Source organism: Schistocerca piceifrons, chromosome 1 (genome assembly GCF_021461385.2).
Source record: "Schistocerca piceifrons isolate TAMUIC-IGC-003096 chromosome 1, iqSchPice1.1, whole genome shotgun sequence".
Taxonomy (NCBI): Eukaryota; Metazoa; Arthropoda; class Insecta; order Orthoptera; family Acrididae; genus Schistocerca; species Schistocerca piceifrons.
Window position 1 is genome coordinate 636,649,472 of NC_060138.1, and position 23,343 is coordinate 636,672,814.

Sequence of the window (23,343 nt, forward strand, 5' to 3'; positions counted from 1 at the left end):
GAGAAAAGACGACGTTCTTTTAGAAAAACGCTATTTAGAAAGTTTAGAGAAACGACAATTAACCAGCCGATCTGTCTCGCACGTCTGCCGGCGATGCATAATTGTAAGCTGCGGACCAAGCCCCTAACGATCCAACATCCAACTACGGGACGACAGATATTTCATTTGCCTCTGGCCACCCATACCAGGGAGGCATCCTCTGTCCACCACCTGGGGACGCGTCGTCTACGAGTTACATGCTACTCTGAGTGGATACAGATCTTCGTAAATGTTCCAAAATTCCATTTTCTTTTAATTTTGTGTCTGGAAACTTAATCTTATTGTCATTTCGTCGGTACCTTATACCAAAATACTCAGAATGTATCCCTGAAAAACCTCCGAATTTCTTTCGGTGGGTTTAGTTTTCACCATGTATATCTTTGTGATCTGTTATTGCGTCTATTGCAGCCTCTTACTCTGGTGATTATGATATCTTTTCTGACTGAGCTGCAACGAGTTTTTTCACTTCTTTCAGAGCCCTTTGATAAATATTAATAAAAATTGCTTGTTTCTCAAGCCTCGTGTCGGAAAACATGGCACAGCAAGTAAATGTGTGTGTTCGTTGCACTAAAAATTTTGTCAAATTTCTTCAGGAGAGCAGGTTTGGAGCTTGTATCGAAGCTTAGTTTTGGAGTCTTTGCACATATTGAGTGGAAGGGACAATTCATTCGTGAAATTGCCATCCTAGCTGTCAGTTCTCTTGGCAAACGCTTCATTAGCTTTTTCCAGCTCCAGCGTGGACTAAGACTTAGGCCCAGAAAGAAGATTGCAGCAACAATGTTTACAAAACCAAAACTCGTTCCATCATCTACAATGTGGAGTTCCAGTGCGTTTTCACATCTGTTACCATTCTCAAATTTTCTCGTTCAAAAATTACTCTGAGGCTTTTTTTCCTTTTGTTTCAAATGATCCCTAGTATTTTCTGGGTGTTTTTTGAATTTAAAAATGTATCTAACTTTTAGTCTGTAAAACTGTTAAATATTACATTAGAAACACTTAACGATTCTCCATTTTGGTAATTTCATAAGATGTAAGAAAAATCAAATACCAGGTAAAATATATAGATAACACACACATCAATATAAGTTTTGCATCACCTCGGTTCCGAGAGTTCCGGAAACTGTACAGAAAATTGGAATAGAGATCAACATAAACATCATTTCCTCCCTTTTTATTGTTCATGAAAACCACACATTGCATGTTGTACGACCATACAGCAAGACCTTCAAAGGTGGTGATCCACATTGCTGTACATACCGGTACCTCTAATACTCAGTAGGATGTCCTCTTGCATTGATGCGTGCCCTATTCGTCGTGGCACACTATCCACAAGTTCATCAAGGCAGTGTTGGTCCAGATTGTCCCACTCCTCAACTGCGATTCGGCGTAGATGCCTCACAGCGGTTGGTGGGTCACATCGTCCACAAACATCCCTTTTCAATTTATACCAGGCATGTTCTATAGGGTTCATGTCTGGAGAACATGCTGGCCACTCTAATCGAGCGATGTCGTTATCCTGAAAGAAGTCATTCGCAAGATGTTTATCTGTTTAGCAAGAGTAATAGAAGGCAGATTTCAGACTACCTAACAGATCAAAACGAAAATTTCTGTTCCGACACTGACAATGTTGAGTGTTTATGGAAAAAGTTCAAGGCAATCGTAAAATGCGTTTTAGACAGGTACGTGCCGAGTAAAACTGTGAGGGATGGGAAAAACCCACCGTGGTACAACAACAAAGTTAGGAAACTACTGCGAAAGCAAAGAGAGCTCCACTCCAAGTTTAAACGCAGCCAAAACCTCTCAGACAAACAGAAGCTAAACGATGTCAAAGTTAGCGTGAGGAGGGCTATGCGTGAAGCGTTCAGTGAATTCGAAAGTAAAATTCTATGTACCGACTTGACAGAAAATTCTAGGAAGTTCTGGTCTTACGTTAAATCAGTAAGTGGCTCGAAACAGCATATCCAGACGCTACGGGATGATGATGGCATTGAAACAGAGGATGACACGCGTAAAGCTGAAATACTAAACACTTTTTTCCAAAGCTGTTTCACAGAGGAAGACCGCACTGCAGTTCCTTCTCTAAATCCTCGCACAAACGAAAAAATGGCTGACATCGAAATAAGTGTCCAAGGAATAGAGAAGCAACTGGACTCACTCAATAAAGTCCACTGGACCTGACTGGATACCAATTCGATTCTACACAGAGTACGCGAAAGAACTTGCCCCCCTTCTAACAGCCGTGTACCGCAAGTCTCTAGAGGAACGGAGGGTTCCAAATGATTGGAAAAGAGCACAGATAGTCCCAGTCTTCAAGAAGGGTCGTCCAGCAGATGCGCAAAACTATAGACGTATATCTCTGACGTCGATCTGTTGTAGAATTTTAGAACATATTTTTTGCTCGAGTATCATGTCGTTTTTGGAAACCCAGAATCTACTATGTAGGAATCAACATGGATTCCGGAAACAGCGATCGTGTGAGACCCAACTCGCTTTATTTGTTCATGAGACACAGAAAATATTAGATACAGGCTCCCAGGTAGATGCTATTTTTCTTGACTTCCGGAAGGCGTTCGATACAGTTCCGCACTGTCGCCTGATAAACAAAGTAAGAGCCTACGGAATATCAGACCAGCTGTGTGGCTGGATTGAAGAGTTTTTAGCAAACAGAACACAGCATGTTGTTATCAATGGAGAGACGTCTACAGACGTTAAAGTAACCTCTGGCGTGCCACAGGGGAGTGTTATGGGACCATTGCTTTTCACAATATATATAAATGACCTAGTAGATAGTGTCGGAAGCTCCATGCGGCTTTTCGCGGATGATGCTGTAGTATACAGAGAAGTTGCAGCATTAGAAAATTGTAGCGAAATGCAGGAAGATCTGCAGCGGATAGGCACTTGGTGCAGGGAGTGGCAACTGACCCTTAACATAGACAAATGTAATGTATTGCGAATACATAGAAAGAAGGATCCTTTATTGTATGATTATATGGTAGCGGAACAAACACTGGTAGCAGTTACTTCTGTAAAATATCTGGGAGTATGCGTGCGGAACGATTTGAAGTGGAATGATCATATAAAATTAATTGTTGGTAAGGCGGGTACCATGTTGAGATTCATTGGGAGAGTGCTTAGAAAATGTAGTCCATCAACAAAGGAGGTGGCTTACAAAACACTCGTTCGACCTATACTTGAGTATTTCTCATCAGTGTGGGATCCGTACCAGATCGGTCTGACGGAGAAGATAGAGAAGATCCAAAGAAGAGCGGCGCGTTTCGTCACAGGGTTATTTGGTAACCGTGATAGTGTTACGGAGATGTTTAATAAACTCAAGTGGCAGACTCTGCAAGAGAGGCGCTCTGCATCGCGGTGTAGCTTGCTCGCCAGGTTTCGAGAGGGTGCGTGTCTGGATGAGGTATCGAATATATTGCTTCCCCCTACTTATACCTCCCGAGGAGATCACGAATGTAAAATTAGAGAGATTAGAGCGCGCACGGAGGCTTTCAGACAGTCGTTCTTCCCGCGAACCATACGCGACTGGAACAGGAAAGGGAGGTAATGACAGTGGCACGTAAAGTGCCCTCCGCCACACACCGTTGGGTGGCTTGCGGAGTATAAATGTAGATGTAGATGTAGATGTTCACGATGGGGGCGCGAATTGTCGTCCATGAAGATGAATGCCTCGCCAATATGTTGCCGATGTGGTTGCACTATCAGTCGGAGGATGGAATTCACGTATCGTAAAGCCGTTACGGCGCCTTCCATGACCATCAGCGGCGTACATCGGCCCCACATAATGCCACTCCGAAACAGCAGGGAACCTCCACCTTGCTGCACTCGCTGGACAGTGTGTCTAAGGCGTTCAGCCTGACCGGGTTGCCTCCAAACACGTCTCCGGCGATTGTCTGGTTGAAGGCATATACGACACTCATCGGTGAAGAGAACGTGATGCCAATCCTGAGCGGTCCATTCGGCATGTTGTTGGGCCCATCTGTACCGCGCTGCATGGGGTCGTGGTTGCAAAGATGGACCTCGCCATGGACGTCGGGAGTGAAGTTGCGAATCATGCAGCCTATTGCGCACAGTTTGAGTCGTAGCACGACGTCCTGTGACTGCATGAAAAGCACTATTCAACATGGTGGCGTTGCTGTCAGGGTTCCTCCGAGCCATAATACGTAGGTAGCGGTCATTCACTGCAATAGCCCTTGGGCGGCCTGAGCGTGGCATGTCATCGAAAGTTCCTTTTCTCTCTGTATCTACTCCATATCAGAACAAGATCACTTTGGTTCACTCTGAGACGCCTGGTCACTTCCCTTGTTGACAGCCCTTCCTGGCAGAAAGTAACACTGAGGACGCGATCCAACCGCATTATTGACCGTCTAGGCATGTTTGAATTACAAACAGGAGCCGTGTACCTCCTTCCTGGTGGAATGATTGTAACTGATCGGTTGTCGGACCCCCTCCGTCTAATAGGCGCTGCTCATGCATGGTTGTTTACATCTTTGGGCGGGTTTAGTGACATCAATGAACAAAATGGTTCAAATGGCTCTGAGCACTATGGGACTTAACATCCGAGGTCATCAGTCCCCTAGACTTAGAACTACTTAAACCTAATTAACCTAAGGTTATCACACACATCCATGCCCGAGGCAGGATTCGAACCTGCGACCGTAAGTGGTCGCTCGGTTCCAGACTGAAGCGCCTAGAACTGCTCGGCCACACCGGCCGGCATCAATGAACACTCAAAGGGAATGTGTCTGTGATACAATATCCACAGTCAACGTCTATCTTCAGGAGTTCTGGGAACTGGGGCGATGCAAAACTTTTGTTGATGTGTGTATAATTATGAAAGCCTGATATATTGGGTAACTTTACAGATACATTTGTAATTCCAACGGTATAACATTGATGTATTAATGTCAGTATTATCACAACAAAATATCGACATTTCTGAAACATCGATATATACTATCTGATCAGAAGTATGCAGACACCTATCAGTGGACATTAATATAGAGTGGGTCCACCATCCGCCTTTAACTCTACTGGGGACACTGTCAGCGTTGGGTCTGAGTGTTTATGAAGATATGACAGCTCATTCTTCCTCAAGAGCCGAAAAGAGAGAAGGTAGTTATATTTAACGCTGGAATGTGGAACGAGGTCTATGTTCTAACTGACACTAAATGCGTTCCACTGAGTTCAGGTAAGCAACCAGCCCATTTCAGGAATGTTACTGTTCACAAACAATTGCCTCACAGGTGCTGCTATGACATGGTGCATTGTCATACCGATACAGTCATCATCTCTGAACATCCCTCTACTATATACGGTACGCAATACTGTAAAATATGTTCCGCATTTAGCATTTTCTTAAGCGCTATAAGGGGACCAAAACCTAACAACGAAAAACGTCCCCATACCGTAATACCGCCTTCTCCGCACTTCACTGATGGCATTATCCATGATGGCAGGTAACGTTCTCCAGCTAGTCGTCTAACCTGTAGCCTGCCGTAGGATTGCCACAGGGTGCAGCGTGATTCGTCACTCCAAATCACCAGTCATCCACTGTCCTGTGGCGTTGGCCGTTCTTTGCACCACATTAAGCGTCGCTTAACATTGGCCACAGAAAGGTGTGGCTTGGGAGAAAGTGCTCGATCATTATTTTCAATGCCCTACGCACAGTCATTGTGGTGGCTGAACTGTTGGCAGCGTTTTGGAAGTCTCAAGTGATTTCTTCGCCTGATTTCATGCGATGATTTTACAACCACTCTCCGCAATGGTCCCTGTCTGTCAGTAAGTGTGGTTTGGCTTGTCTCGGTTTAGCTATGGCTGTTACTTCGCTTTTCCGCTTCACAGTCACATCATCAAAGTCGACTTGGGCAGCTTCAGAAGGACTGAAGTGTCCCTGATGGTCCACGTGACACCCAAGACTAGTCCACATTTGAAGTCGCTCAGCTCTCCTGACAGACCCATTCCGCTGCGTCTCTACTGGCTACGGAATACTCCGCGCTTCCTTTTATACTACCGGTTCGCCTCTCGTGACATCTAGTGGTCAAGTCTCTGTACGTCCATAATTTCAGCAATGGTTGCAGGACTCGGCTGTTCAGTACTGAATGTCAAATCACACACCTTTCAGCCGTTTAATTTCCAAACTGTTATTTTATTGGGCTACCAGTTTCGGCAATTTATCACGCCATCTTCAGCCCTGACCGACGTTTAGGTTCCGGTCACAATAGAATCCCGTATTCAAAGACTGGTATCTGCAGATTTCTGCTTGATACAGCAATCACTTCAACATGTGTGATCGCTGTATCGAGCAGAAATCTACAGATACCAGTCTTTGAATGCTAACCCCGATTTTGACCGGAAACGAGGTTGGAATCTTCCTACGTCGGTTAGGGGGCCTGAAGATGGCTTAAGAAATCGCCGAAACTGGTACCCAATAAAATAACAGTTTCCAAATAAAACGGCTGAAAGGTGTTTGATTTGACATTCTCTAGTGGTCAATTCCTCTCTGAATAGGGGCGTCCAGATACTTTTGATTAGAAATTCTATTGCCTCCATTCTAGATGTATTGCATTGATCCTAAATGACCTGCGGAAAAATCTTAAGTTGATTCCCATGGACAGGTATCGACCAGGTGTATGGAGTAGAGGAGGAAGGGGGGAGGGTAGAGAACACAGGACTGCGGAATCGTGGAAAGACATTTTGTGGTGTAATAAATCACCGTACATCGCGTAGTCGTCACGGCAGAACTTCTGGTTGAAGGTCAGGTGAGCACTAAATTACATTCTGCGCAATACCCGAAGTGGAGCTGTCAAGTGACGGTTTTGTTTTCATGCTAGTCCTATTTAGCAGCAACCAAACAGACTGTAACACAGACACACCTAAAGCCTAACTGGTGAGCACCTAAAGAGTGAGAACTCTGCAGTGCAGAAAAGGTCGTCATGAGCGAATGGAAAGGTCTGTGATCGTAACAGTAATATGTTTATACCATCTAGTACCTGATATTTGGAAGGCGATTATGTACTGCATCCTCAATAGATCCGCTTTGGGGTTAGTTATCAGATTCATATATAGGCCTACAACATACACAGACAATTTCTCTCTCACTTCAGCCAGTTTGTTAATTTCTGGCCCATAGCTTGTTGTAAAGCTACGAGATTTGTGCTCGCGGGGCCGGGGCATTTTCACTTGTTACCTACGATATGGCAAAAATAGTTTCATTTTGAGCGTGCGAAACCGTGGCGCTACTCTTGTTATAGAAGAGCATAAATTATAGATATAAGTTTCTAAACAGGGATGACCTAAACCAGAAGAAAGTAAAACATTCTTACTATAACATACAACAGGCTCTTCTCTGTTAAACAAACTAAATTAACGGCAGTGGTTCATAGTAACACCGCGGGTAATAGCCGCTGGAGACCTCAACGCAAAACACCCTGATTGGAACTCACGAATACGAACCTCCAACAGCAAGAAACTGTACGAACACGCGCTAGGCCGAAACTACATTATACTTGGACCGGACGTTCCCACGTTCGTGCCTACACAGGCCCGACATAGGCCAGACGTGTTAGACATAGCCCTCATAAAGGGCATTACATGTACACTCAACCTAACGGTTGAAAACGATCTGGACTCAGACCACATGCCTGTAATACTGCACATGGAAGAGACACTGCAGGACATCGAACCACGCAGGATGCTCAACTACAAGCGTGCGAATTGGACACTGTTCAAGAAAACGCTTGATAGTCGCATTCCTGACACACACGAAATTAACAACACACAGCAAATTGATGAGGCTGTGGAGGCTCTCACAACTGCCGTCCAAGACGCAATGACTGACGCCATTCCATTTACAACACCAAGACAACACTCGACGGCCCTGCCCCAGGAAATCCTGGGCCTTATCTCAATGAGGAACCGCCTCAGGAGATACTGGCAGCGTACCAGGCGCCCGTTCTATAAACTGCACGTCAACAGACTCCAGGGCATAATACGGAATAAAATTCAAACATTCAGAAACGAACAATGGGGACAGAAACTCGCTGGGCTGGATACCACACGTCCTGGCGTGTGGCAGCTGGCCAGACACTTCACCAGGGAGAAACATTACATTCCCACGTTACAAGGACCAGACGGCCCAGCCTACTCCGTGACGGAGAAGGCAGAGCTTATGGCCACAACACTTGCAGCGTCTTTCATGCCGAATCTGGTTCCTTCAGACCCAGCATTCACACTTGAAACGGACCAGGAGGTTACACGACTTGTAGCCCAGCCCTCGCGCAACGAAATAAGACGTGCTAGCACAAATGAAGTCACATGGGCTATCAAGCACACCAACGCTAGAAAAGCCCCTGGGCCTGATGGCATTCAAAACCGTGTCCTCCAGGAGTTCACGGATAAAGCCGTAGAATACCTCACACACCTAACGAATGCCATCCTGACACACCAACACTTCCCTGACTTTTGGAAGGCGGCCAAGGTCCTGATGTTCAGGAAGCCAGGGAAAGACCACTCCCTCCCACAAAATTACCGACCTATCAGTCTGCTGTGCTCGCTCAGCAAGATTGTTGAGAAGGTAATACTAAAACGTATCACTAGGCATTGCATCGCCAACGACACCCTAAGACCGGAGCAATTCGGCTTTAGGAATCACCACTCGACAACACAACAACTCCTCCGCGTAGTCGAACATATAACACACGGCTACAACATGAACAAAGCCACAGGGGCCGTGTTCCTAGACATCGAAAAGGCTTTCGATCGTCTCTGGCACAACGGACTCATACGCAAACTAAGCGAAGCTGGTTTCCCGGACGGACTCGTGCGTCTCATACACTCATATCTCACGAACAGATGTTTCAACACTAACGTGCAGGATAAACAATCAACACAACACGGTATCCAAGCTGGAGTACCCCAAGGAAGCATCCTAGGGCCCATCTTGTTTAACCTGTACATTAATGACTTCCTAGCGACACGAAACACGACGTTAGCCGTCTACGCGGATGACACAGCCATCCTCGCGCAAGACTGGAAACCGTCGAACATCAGCTCACGAATACAGACAGCACTCAGAACAGCTGAGCCTTGGCTGGAGCGATGGCGTATTGAAGTAAACGTCGACAAGTGCGAAGCAGTTCTGTTCACACGCAGACCGAAACTACTGCGCAAACACCAACACTGTAGACCAATAACACTACATACACGCCCAATACGTTTCCGAGAGAAAGTCAGATACCTTGGTGTCTGGCTGGACCGGAACTTACATGGGGGGACCACATCGAATACGTTGCCAACCGAGCGCACGCGAGGCTCAAACAGCTCTACCCAATGCTCAACAGGGCAAGCACACTGAATAGGAGGGTGTCGAGGTCCTTATACATGACACTGATTAGACCTCTGATGACGTACGCAGCTCCCGTCTGGGGATATGCAGCTCCCACACGACTGCGCCGCCTGCAGATCATACAGAACAAGGTGCTACGAATCATCAGCAATGCTCCACGCTACACACGCACCGTGGATCTTCACCATGAATACCGCCTTGATACCCTCAAGGAAGTATTCAAGAAACACGCCACACGACTATACAGGAACTCGAGACACTCGAACAATCCTTTCATCCTCACTCTGGGAAACTACGATCACAACCACTGGTGGAAACACAAGCGGCCAAAGACACTGCTAGCTAGGGCATAACCACCTATGGTAAACTAACATACGCAAACAGCGACAAACGCCGGTAAGCCCCTGCATATCAGTAACACTGACTGGCAACTACCAGCTGCTATTAGAGCCAACCAACAGGCCACAGCAGGGACACCGACGAGCTCGCCCACAGACGCACGAACAATCTGCCAACACTCCCTCACACTGTGTCTCCGGTATATGACCTATCGGACACAAGACCGAAAACAAACCTAACTGTTGCAGGTTGCAGGACGCTGAACGAGGACTCTGTACCAGCACCCAGCGCCAGCCGCCGAGCAGCACAAACGCACAACGTCAAGGTATCGACATGCATGATACCCACTACTAACAAAGCCTATTCTTACACAACCTATCGCAGGCAGCAAGACAACCGCTACTGCTCTTGCCGCCCGACCTAACTTTCGCAGAGGTTTTTTTCCCTTGGCTCTTGCTTTGGCACTTTTTTTCCTCTGCCCTTCAAACCGCTACCCTTCGTCAGATTTCGACCAATCTATCTCCAAATGAGCGCGTATTAATGGTTAATCCTAACCAGACGTACGCAGACATCGCAGTACCCACATCCTGCGACACCTCACTTTAGTGAATACTAACCCTTATGCAGAGATGGCAGTAGACCTTTTGTGTTGGCCATCATGCCGGTGTGGGCGTGGAGGGGCTCCACCTCTTATTTAAAAAAATAGCTTAGTATCCTTTAACCTAGATCATGTTCTACAACCATGTAAAGCCACCGCATTTATCCACCTCAATGTCCGATAAATCGAAGTATGACGGGTCTCCGTTGTTAACGACATTAAACTAAACTCCGCCCGAACAGTCGATGAAGGCCAGACGGTACCGACCGGCCGCCGTGTCTTCAACAGCCCACCGGCGTCACTGGATGCGGATATGGAGCATTAGTGTGAACTGAAACCCCATCCATCAAGCGTCTGCAACGTTTACCCTTACTTTGCGCTGCAACTGCTTCTACATACACTGAATTTCATTAAAAATTCTTTCAGAAATGAGAGCCTGAATGAATACAAACTCGGGAATTGAAGGAAGGGCTTAAACGTTCCGTCGACGACGAGTTCATTAGAAGGGGAGAGTGTTGGGGAAAGTAAACCCGTTATGTTCTTGACAAAGGAATCTTCCTCGCATTTGTATTAAGTGACTGGAGGAAACCACGGGTAATCTAAGTCCGGTTGGCCAAACGAGGATTCTAAACGACGTCTTCACGAAACTAAGCCGCTGTCGTATCCAATGTGACACCTCTAAAAATGAATGACGTACATAGCAGGAAGTGATTACTTAGATATCAGTTTTAAGTCTGAGGGACGTAAGTTTTTTTTTTTTTTTTTTTTTTTTTTTTTTTTTTTTTTTTTTTTTGCCGGCCGGAGTGGCCGTGCGGTTCTAGGCGCTACAGTCTGGAGCCGAGCGACCGCTACGGTCGCAGGTTCGAATCCTGCCTCGGGCATGGATGTGTGTGATGTCCTTAGGTTAGTTAGGTTTAATTAGTTCTAAGTTCTAGGCGACTGATGACCTCAGAAGTTAAGTCGCATAGTGCTCAGAGCCATTTGAACCATTTGAGCCAACGTAAGTTTTTCAGCAGACTTCATTGTTAAGCAGCGACTGAAATAATCGTCATTTCAAAGCGAATTTAACAACTAGAGGAAGTTACACATGTTGTCTCATGCTACACGTGGACAGACAACACAACAGAGTAAAACTCAGAACACAGGAGACACGCACAGGTAAATTCAACAGATCAGGAGTATATGAACTAACATGCAGCACTTGCCAATCAGTATACATAGGGCAAACACGCAGGAACTGTAAAACAAGATACTCAAAACACGTCAGAGCCCTAAATGGTGACAGAACTCAGCACATTGGCTGACCACCTAACAGCCCATAATCATCAGCCAACTACAATACCAACAGAATTAAAAATACTTAAATCCAGCCACAGCCTATACCACAAACTAACAACAGGAGAAAACTTCGACAAAGAGAAGGCAATAGCAGAGGGCAAACAAGTTTTAAATGAATACGCTACACTCTGTAAAGGCACATTATTTAACACATTAAAGGAACTTTACGGAAAAGGCAACAAAAACAGCTAAAGGAGCTTACACACACACACACACACACACACACACACACACACACAGAGAGAGAGAGAGAGAGAGAGAGAGATAAAAGTAAACAAAATTCAAATTCTGCGCCAAACTCACTCGGGAACAAATGAACGCCGACGGGGGTAGGACACGCAATATCGTTAATACCGCGCTTTCCAAAGTGAAAAGGCGTTTGTTAAACCAAAATTATACAACGTACATTTAATATGTTTGTGTAGTGCTCTCAGAACGCGAAAGACGAAGGCTCTGTCATAACAAAATATGAGTAATAACAAATATATAACCAGAACATTTTGCTGCCTTAAAATCACGTTTTTAAAAAATCAAGGGAGGTATTAACTCGCTGATAAAATTCACATTTACATTGTCTGGTTTGCAGATGAAAAGCTATCACTGCAGGACACCATACAGATGGTCCTGCAAAACCGTATAACGTAAAATCAAGATAAGAACAAAAACGAAAGAAAACTGTCTTTAGGCCTCATTTTGTTAGATCGGTTACCGCCTAAAGTATGTTCACTTTTTACAGTTTTTCAATAAACAAAACCCACTGATAATGGCACAGAGGTGCCGAAATATCTAGCAGTTGTCAACCACGCCGATGGAGAAATGTTACGCCCTACCACAAGAACTCCTTACCAACCTTGTTAGTCTCGTCTTCAGTTTTACTAACCAGTGCAGTTTCGATTTGTTCGTTTGCAAGGAAGCTGTCATTAATTCAAATGCAGTAATAAATGTCAAGTAGCCGCTTACTTTCCTTGTATATGAATTTTCAGAATAAAAGACATTGTCTTTTAACTCCTGCTATCAGCGTCTGGAAATGTTACATTGGTACTGAAAGATCAGTAACATCCTTAGCATCTTTAGCTTTGTTGTGTAGCAACCATTTAGTGAACGCTGCATGGACAAGGCACTGCTTGTATCGGTTACGCTGAGTTGCAGAGCACCTGAATATCTGGTTTATGTGAGGAAAAATACACAACATTTCACACTATCTTCGTAAAATTGCTCATCGGTGTGGCACGTCTTTTCGAAACGGTTACACAACTTCGCAACCCCTTGAAGAAAACTGAAACGTACACAGTTTCATCAAACAGGAGGAATTAATAGAGATATGCAGTAATACAAATTTCTTATGTATGAAAACGTAATATTTGGGAACTTAGATCGTTTCATTGTAAGGTTATATATACGACAGACACAGTGTACGTGAAGACTTTGATATTGGTTATCTTTCGTAGAGTGCTAATCACGAAATCCTAGAGTTTCTAATGTCAAGTTTTGGAATTATTTCCCGCAGTAAACCTCCCAACTAGAATTGGTCATTCTACAACGGGCTCAGACGACTGTTTTTGCCCCTACTATCTGTAATAATTTAGATATAAAAGCGATAGGAAATGCTTTTCTAACAGTGTGGGTCAAACTTTGAAAATAAAACTAGTTCGCCAATCTGGTTTGTATCATAAAAGAACAACAACGAATGAGAGATAACAGATGATTTAGTTGCCAATTTTTGAGAGATTTTGTGGGGAGAACACAGGGAAAACATTTCCAAGACAAACGCAGTGAAGGGAAAAATTGAGCATATCTCAAAACATATGCCTGTAGAACTTACAGCGCTGTTTACGTCTAAATCAAATGATCGTAGTATTTAACAGAAGCAGGGGCAACTGACTGTTAACAAGGGGAATTAAAGCGTCTCTTACGGAGAATGGAAAGCTCTGTCTAATTCAGAGGCTACACTGTAATCAAAGATAGAAACTCTAAGCCTACATTATTAAAAACCTAAAACATTCAACAACAAGCAAAACTTCCGTTCTACGCACCAAAAACAAAACAGTTGAAGAATAAAGCCTAAAGTAATTTGACATATTTCTGTAACCTGGAGTAATGCTGTAATTATTCTACTTCCCGGGAAAAGAGGCAGTGAAGGCTAAAAAAACTACTAAATTAGCAGCCTCCTCTCCGTCACGTACGATATAATCTTTGAAATTAACATAAAACTCATAAAAAGACATTGCATTTTAATCAGGCAAAAATACAAGTTCATTTTATAAGTGAATAGAGTACAAAAGAGGATTGGTAGTCGTAAATACAGAATTCAACACTGAGTGTAAATCAACATTTTGTCTGGAATTCATACACGCAGAGGAAGTGTTGACTTATTTCAACGAAATATGTACTCGTCACCCTCGAGTAACAAGACACTGATGTGAGTAAATTGAAAAATATATGTCAGTATATGAGATACGATATTATCAAAGTTACTCTCAGCAACCCTTATGGGAATTTTCAGATTTTTAAACTGGAAAAACGAGGAACGAATACGTGTTAATGGCTCATTTCTTAACGACCTTAGTTTTATAGATATCATTCTGCTGTTCACCCCTAGTACATACAAACTTCAACAACAAGCAGAACAGCTTAACAGAAGAAGATCGAAAGTTGGTCTTAAAATCCATTAGAATAAAATTAAAAACACGTATGGACAACCGAAGTTATGCAGTGTCACTCGCTGTATCACGATATACGGTGAAGTATGTTATATAATTGTTTTTATACATGATAATAGATTTTGTGTTATGAATTTTTATATACCCAAGACTACAAAATGTTTGTTGGTGTTTTTCTATTTGCTGTATGCTCGACGCAGAGACTTGGCGTAAGGAAATAGATCTTCCAGGCGCAGCACAAAGTTTTCGAGACATTAATTCCGAGTCGACTATTGTTCGCCGCGAGAAGTTACCCGAAGTTATGTCAAGAATTCCGTTGTCCATTATGAACTTTCAAAAAAGACAGATGTTCGTGTTAACATTGTTTCAGTTCCGATATAGTCACGATTGCCTTCACACACGTGCTGAATAGTTTACTACCTGGAAATTACAAGTAAACACCTCCATGTAGTAAATTTATTTGAAGTGTCGAATATACAAATTTGTTTCTGTGGTGACTAATTTTCAAAATATTTGAATGTAATTTCTTTTGAAAATTAATAGGTTAGTAAAAATTATCACTGCAGCTTAATCAGACATAAAAGCAAATACTACGTAAAGCTATCACAGTACAGTGATCTCTGGTGTTCAAATATTATGAAGGAGTGGTTTTATCACAGTTCGATTTGATGTTTCTCGAAGGAAAGAGGCTATAAGCTGTCTATGAGTGAAGAGCATGACAATTATCTGGACAGTGATCATTGCTATAACGAATATTAAATAACAATGTGAATTTACTCAAAAATAATTAATTTCTATCGAGAGATTTATGCAAATATTGCGCGGCAGTATTTCAACAGGAGAGAAGATATTGCGAGAAAATTTAACTGGATGTTTTACGGAACAAACATAATGTCAACTGTGTCACTATTCTCTCCACAAGGAATTTTAGATGAAATTGCAACAAGATACTTCGGAAACGAAGTAGTGTAATAGCGATAATAAAGAAGCAAGACTATTATTTTATTTAGAGTATTGAGTGCAAATTTGTTATGGCGTACAAGTGCGCTTACACTAAATACACGGGTCATAGCACTTTGCAATACATCGAAATGAAGCAGTACAGATTCATAATGGTTTCATTGAACCGTACATGAGACTTTGTATTTAGGCCAGTTAAAGACAATCAGGACAGAAAAGGAAGTAAACAGCGGTGTAAAAGTGGCTTGAAGTGCCTTTACGTCAACTAAGTAGTTTTTGAAAACGATGATTCGATTTGTCTGAAGGGAAAAATTTACTGTTCTGATTTATGGCACACGGAAACCACGCGAAGCCCAAGCGTTAAACATCGAGAAATAGAGATGCGTCTTGGGACTTACTTGGAGAAATTGGAAAACGAGCAAATAGGTCACGGAGTGGCTGGAGTCCAGAACGTAGCTAGACTGACGAAAAAAATGTCACAACACCAAGAAGGAGTTGCTAAGCTTGTTTTTCCATCTCAAAGACGACATCTATCCAGATTTCGTGCCTATCGCTTAAGAGTGGCACTAGAAGCACCACTATGAGGATGCAAACCAGGTTTGCTTCAAAGTCATGCTGTAACGGTCGTGAGCATTATTTACCTCTGAAACTGGTGAGCTGATGTCAGCCAAGAGTGCCTTTAAGGTAACAAAGACGCCATCATCAACATCTCACTGAGTATGAATGGGATCGTGTAATAGGGCTACTAGAAGCTGGATGTTTCTTCTGCCCTACTGCAGAAAGACTTGGCAGGAATGTAGCCAGTGTATATGGTTTCTGGCAGCAGTGGTCACGAGAATGCACGGTAGCAAGAAGACCGGGCGCCGTGGCACTACCGAGAGAGAAAACCATCTTGTTCGGCGTTTGGCTCTGGCACATCGTACTGCATCTACAGCAGCAATTTGGTAGTTGGCACCACATGACAGTATCATACATTATAGCTCTGGTTTGGGTTTCCTGTTGCCAAAGGTGGATCATCATCACGGATCCCCAAGCTTTCGCTCATCCTCCCTTCAAGTCCATCCCAAATATCCACTACTCATCTCCACCACCACGAAGGGAATCAGCTTGGAAAAACTACGCCCTTTATGGGGGAGCAGACCATCCAGTTGAAGAGCGCCTTCAGCCACCATGTGGGGTACCCACGGGGAATCCTGTGGAGGTGGCGCCACCACTGCTGACCGCGACCCTTTCACCATTAATATAGCATTCGCTTGCAGCGTGTTCGTAATTATGGAGGTACTCGGACAACCCGTAGTCTCCAGGCTGGCCAGGCCTACATGCTATCAGTCACCGGTTTCCCAGGACCTCGGGTGGTCCCTGTCCATAGGACTGATTTTCTCGCCCTATGATATACTCTTCTCGTCACTGGTGTCCCAGGATCCATGTAAAGTCGTCATCGGTGGTTTGAGAGGCAGCTCGTCATCCCTCCACACTCAGCCATGGTTCCTCCAAGTGCGTGAGAAGTGAGGGTTGTTTCCGAAACATTGGGTCAAGAAAGATACTGGTTGTTTCCTGTCACCTGGCTATTTAGTGTGCCTAGATGATTTTTTACGCTACTTCATGGACTACTCTTGTTACTTCCCTGATTTCAAACGCTTCCTGAGCAGATGCCTTTATTGCTGAGAAACTGTCTATTGTTTGGAGCAGTGTTTCCTTTCTCTAGTAGGATGCAGATCCCACTGCTTCTATGAGCGTGCAGGTGCAGAGTATGATTGGAATCCTCTTCCTCACCACATGTAAATCTGGTACTTTCTTCAATATCCGGGTCACAAACTTTTTGTTCAGAACATGGCCTATCAGCAGGCATGTTAGAGAGTATGGCAGAATTGTCGCCCTCTGCCAACCTGCCTGCCACAGTCCCACATCTAGTACCTAGCTGTAGGTTTTGCTTACCGTTCTGTGTCTGATTCCACCTATTCTGCACTCTTCTTGCAGCATGATGTCTAGTTGTTTGCGAGCATCACATCTAGTATTTCTCCTGTCAATGGCTCTTGAAGCCTAGAACCCCTCGACCAAGCCAGCCATACCATGTTTGGTATGGTATAGCAAGGCTGTCTTCACTATCGGCACATCAAGCGCCATGCATCCTGTTAATATTTGCAGGGCCTCTGGCGATGCAGTCCTACAAGCTCTGATCACCTGTTAGGGAAATGGCCTTTGGATTGGATCGATTATTTGTTTAACATTTCGGTGCTTTGTCCGATCTGCACATGAGCTGCACTGTACCTGCAACTAGAGAAACACAAACCCTGATAAATTCGTTTAAACGGTTTTTTCTGCAGAACCCACTCTGTTCTGATTACCCTCAGGAGGGAATGCGATAACACTTAGCTTATTCTGGATGTTTCTCATGGGAGGTGTGAACCAGCGTGTTTCATTGAAAGATATACCGAGGCATGTAAATTCGAAATCGAACTGTATATTCCCTCCCTCGAATGGGATAGTTAGCGTGCTTACATCGCTCAGCATCAGTCTTGCTCGGTCTTCTATCTGCTTCCTACTCTGTCCCTTAACGATGATTGCGAGGTCACATGTTTATTCCACTTTTTGCCCTTGGTCCCATCCTATTCAATTACAAACAGATCAAAGACGAGATTCCATAGGAATGGGCCGCAAATGGAGTTTTGTGGACAGCCTTTTGTGACCATTTTTTCCATACAACTAGCCCTATTTTTGACCATAGCCCTCCAGTTCTTAAAGTAATCTGCCATTAGGTCATACAGGTTACGTAAGCATTGGATTGCTCTCAGTCCACATGACACTAGGCCACCGTAAGTTATTAAAGGTGCCTGCGATGTCCACAAATATTACCACCACATACCTCCCTTCACAATCCACATTACTCAAAATTTGCCTGATGGCCATTTCTGTAGTTTCGTTTTTTCGGAAACTAAACTGGTTGCAGGCCTTGAGGGCTGGTCATCATGTCGTTTTTCAAGACGACCGACTATTAGTCGTTCTACAAGTTTCCTTAGAATAGGGAGAAGGCATATTGGGTGGCAAGATTTTAGCTCGTCCCGAAGTTTGTCCACTGATTTCAGTAATACGCAGACATTTCCCTTTTCCCACATCTCTGTGACCTTTCTTTCTTGTAGGCTTTTGTGATATAAATCCGAGAACAGACGGAGATTAGTATTCCAAACTCTTTTTCTAACTGCATCATCAATAACATCAGGGACCCTTGCTTTCCCTGGCTTACAAGCTTTTATAGCAGCCCCTATTTCCTCTGACGTGAATTCTGGGTCGAGGTTCCAGTTGTCATAATTGTGTTTACGATTTCCACAGATTGTAGGTGAACTGTGTCCTGTTCTGGATTGTCATCAGGAAGCAGGTTCTGTAGTAATGACTCTACAGTCTCCCCCCATGCACTGTAGGAATGTGGCCTGTGTGTTTTAAATTACTGAGCTCATTTTCCGTGCCATATTTTAGCCGGATTATTTGTCACACTATGGCCCAGGGAACATTCTGGTCACAGCCGATGATCCATTTTTTTTCAGGTCTCCTCTTTGGCTTTTGCAGTTTCCTTATTGTAGTTGTTTTTCATTCTGTTGTAGTTTTGCCTTACTTCTTCTAGATCAGTTACATTGTCGTTTCTTTGTGCACGTTGCAGTTTTCGTCGTGGCGACATGGTGTCACGCCACAGGTTAGCATGTGTTGTATTCCACCATGGCACTGGATTCTGTATCCGTGACCATTTTATTGACTACTTCGTTTGGGCTATGTGGCCAGTGGGCTGTGGGTCTGGGCAAAAGTGGGCCACTTTGCAAAACTTGTATTGTAGGTTACAAGTTGCACAGTATCTCTCCCTCTTTGGAGTGCTGTGACTTCAAATGTTATTGGCCTGCGGTCACTTGATGTCCAGTCTTCATGGACAATCCATTTGCGCAGTACTCTGGCAGCAAGGGGTATGCAGACCATGACGTCACTATTCCTCTCCCAATGTGGGCCAAAGAATCTTATTAGCTCTGACCTCTCATTCATTTTATGAGTCCATGTTGTGAGATGAAATCTTCAAGTGTTCTGTCTGCTGCATCTATCATTGAGCTATGCCAGACTGGTGAGTCGGCATTTGCGTCCTTCCCTACAATAATCGGTTTACCTGGAATTTTGTCCAAAATGATCTCCAGTTCATGGAGGAATTGGCCTGTGGCTATGTAAATCTCACCAAAGAATCCATTTATGCTGGCAGAAGCTAAATACATATTGCAGAAGCTTGTCAATTGCAAATCCGTTACTCTTTGTGACTTAACTGCTTCGGCTGCCTTAGGTGCTCCATCATTGGAGCTGTAGATAAGCTGGAAATTTGTAGGATATCCAAATATTTTATTGTTTACATAATACGATTCCTGAATCAATAGCACATCTATACTTTCTTCATTGATTCGCTGTGCCAATTGTTCTGGGATTATTTTTGTTCTTTGCCCATTTTTATTTTATATGATTCTTATTGCGCTCTTTTGTATATGTTCGTGGTCTCCTTCCAGGTTGGATCTCTACGTTGTTGCTACAGGTCATAGTCAATTCTGTTTTATATTATGTCCTTAACTTTGTTGTACTCTGGACAAGATTTCTCCGTTACTGTATGAGTATGTGGCTACTTCGCGAGCTTAGAGTTTGCATATTGGATTGATCGGCCCTTCTTTGAGCATTCCTTGAAAGTATGCCAAGGTGCTGCACAGTGGCTGCAGAGGGTTTTGTGCATTGTTGCACGTTACTGCTGTTTGGTCATCACCTTGGCGCTTGAAGTGCTTATATTGCTGAGTTTTTGTACCTTGTGGGAGGTACATTATGCAGATACGACCCCGTTGTGTTATGTTGTTCCACAGTTTTGGTGTCGCTTCCAGTAGAACATTTGCCTCTCCCCGATTTCTTGAGCCAGTCTTGAACAGCATCTTGATGCAGTCCATAATTCCTCCTGTGTCACATACAGCCTGGAGATGTTTTTTGTAAACAGCTCTATTTTCAATTCATCTTCCCTTTTAGGTCTGGCTACATCAAAAATCAGTAGCTTCGGATTTCTTTTCTTTGGGTCAGAGACAGCGATGTCTAATTGTGTTACGTTATCACACTTCCTTATTTCCTCGAGGTCCTGATCATTAGAGGCTTAAAGAACAATGCATTTGTCCTTTATTATCTTGTAGTTCGATATTCGTACGTCTTTCAGTGATGATGCGATGAAGTCCTTTACAGTTTCTTCAAGTTCTTTCTCAGTTTTCTGGATTCCTTCTGCTAGTTTTATTATGAGGACTTTTGGCTGCTGTGTTTCTGCAGGCTACTGTTTGGGTACTGATGGTTTTTCGGCTGCTTTCTTGGTATAGCTCTCGAACAGTGCTGGTATTTCTGTCTGAGGGGCCTTGACACATCTTAACACTGTTCGAGAATTTCCATGCCGTACTTCTGTAGTATCTGCTAGTAGACTGAGAGTTTTTCTAAGATAAACGTCTTTTAGACATTGTTTATTTTATAGTCTTCATTAAGCAAGAAGGCCTCCATCTCTTCTCTTATAGTTTCCATTGCCTGAAAATCGAATGTCGCCGAACTGTCCTTGTCAGTAGGAACAACCGAATTTCGTCCAGGTTGATTTGCTGCCCCTACACCTGTCTTTAGTGGGCCCCTTTTTGGGGCGATCTCTTTGGAGAGCTCTGTTTCTTAGGTTGTGGTAACGTTACAGAGCATGAGACGACCTGTGGACAGGCCTACTCTAACCGCCTGGATACAAGCCTCCCTGAGGCTGCTGAGAGCTGAGTATCTGCCCGATTTGGCTCACGCACGCCTTTAAATTTACAGACATGTTCCCTTACCTATGATACATACATGAAAATTGAAAACATATTTTTGGAAGGAATATAAAATACTCCTATAGCGTGTACACGAAAAAAATTTTTGCAGCCTAGGAAAAGGCAGGAAAATGCTGGTTTCTGCCACCACCCGGCAAATGACTACACACGACTTTATATTTGCAAAATAGATTTGCTATCCTAACGGACAAGTAAGAAGTTAGGAGACATATTTTTAAAGAGAATATCAACATACAAAAATAATATTTACACAAAATTTTAAAAGCTTGGACAACAGCAACAAATACGCTGTTTTCTGTCGTGCACAACCTCGCGGTGCACGCTACTTAAGCTATACAAGCAGATTTCCTAACCTAACAACCAAATAATAACTGTAGATGCCTGGTACGAAAGAGAATGGAACAACCTACAAGGATAGCATTCGCACAAAGAATTTAAGAGCTTAGAAAGACCTAGACAATCTCTGTTTCGTGTCCCATATGTTCGCGCAGCCGCCAGTTGCACGTCACGCAGGACTTTACCTTTTCGAATAGCTTTCCTATTCTAACAAACAAATATGAAGTGTAAGGACCTTTGTTGAAATGGAGCTAAGACAACGGAATGGAAATCTCTGTTTATGCGCACCTGCCAGTCACGCGCCACACACAACTTCAGTTTTACAACTAAATTACCTAACCTAACAAACAAATAATAAATGTAGCGACATAATAGTAAAGAGAAAAGAACAGCCTACAAGGATAATATTCGCATAAAAATTTAAGAGCTTGCCGGCCGAAGTGGCCGTGCGGTTAAAGGCGCTGCAGTCTGGAACCGCAAGACCGCTACGGTCGCAGGTTCAAATCCTGCCTCGGGCATGGATGTGTGTGTTGTCTTTAGGTTAGTTAGGTTTAACTAGTTCTAAGTTCTAGGGGACTAATGACCTCAGCAGTTGAGTCCCATAGTGCTCAGAGCCATTTGAACCACTTAAGAGCTTGGAGAACCGCTTGAAATTCTCTATATTCTCTCCCAAACATTGGCACGCGCTTGGGAGATACACAGCACACACGACTTTCCTTTTGTGAACAATTTTCTAAACTAGAGGACACTCAGATGGTTAGTGAGGTATTCTGAACGGGCGTGAAACAAATAAAAGAAATGGCGACTAACAGATTCTACCTAGCGTAGCAGGCAATCGTTAGTTCTTAGCAGCACTTAAAGCTACGGAGTAAAGTGACTCGCAGTGTACAAAAGTGGTTATAATTCTTAAACAATAAAGAGATATCGCCACTTTCTCCAATAGTTCAAAAGAGAAGTAGGAGACCTACACAGTGATATACCTTTTATTTCCTACTCTTTGACGTTTCTTCGATAAATACCGTGTTTCAGTGGCCGCGAAGTAGCCTCTGAGAGTGTCGGGGGACCACAGCGACACAACGAACTGTTACAAATCGGTTACTTCAAAGACAGCTCCGAGCCAGACGGCCTTTAGCGTGTATTCCAGTGACCTCAAATCACCGCCATTTGCGATTTCAATGGCGTTAACGAGAGCATACTGGAGGGCAGGGTGGAGATCTATTGTGTTTTCGTGTGAAAGCTGGTTTTGACATGGTGACAGTGATGGCCGAGTGTTGGTTATAGGCGGCCGCGGTGGCCGAGCAGTTCTACGCACTTAAATCTGGAACCACGCGGCTGCTACGGTCACAGGTTCGAATCCTGCCTCGGGCATGGATCTGTGTGATGTCCTTAGGTTAGTTAGGTTTAAGTAGTTCTAAGTCTAGAGGATTGATGACCTCAGATGTTTAGTCCCATAGTGCTTAGAGCCATTTTTTTGTTGGCTATAAGGAGGCAAGTTGAGGGCCTGCAACCAACCTGTCTACGTGCTAGACACACTGAACCTACACCTGGAGTTGTGGTATGGACTGCGATTTCGTATGATAGCAGGAGCACTCTCGTAATTACCCCATGCACCCTGACTGCAAAATTGTACGTCAGTGTAGTGATTCGAGCTGTTATGCTGTCTTTCATGACTGCATTCCAGGTGGTGTTTTCCAACAGGATAACTCTTGCCCAAGACGCTCTACAGAGAGTTGACGTGTTGGGTTCGCCTGCGCTATCACCAGATATGTCTCCAAATCGAGCACAAGTGGAACATCATCGGGCGACAACTCTAGCGTCACCCACAAACAGCATTAACCGTCGCTGCACCGACCGACCAAATGCAACAGGCATGGA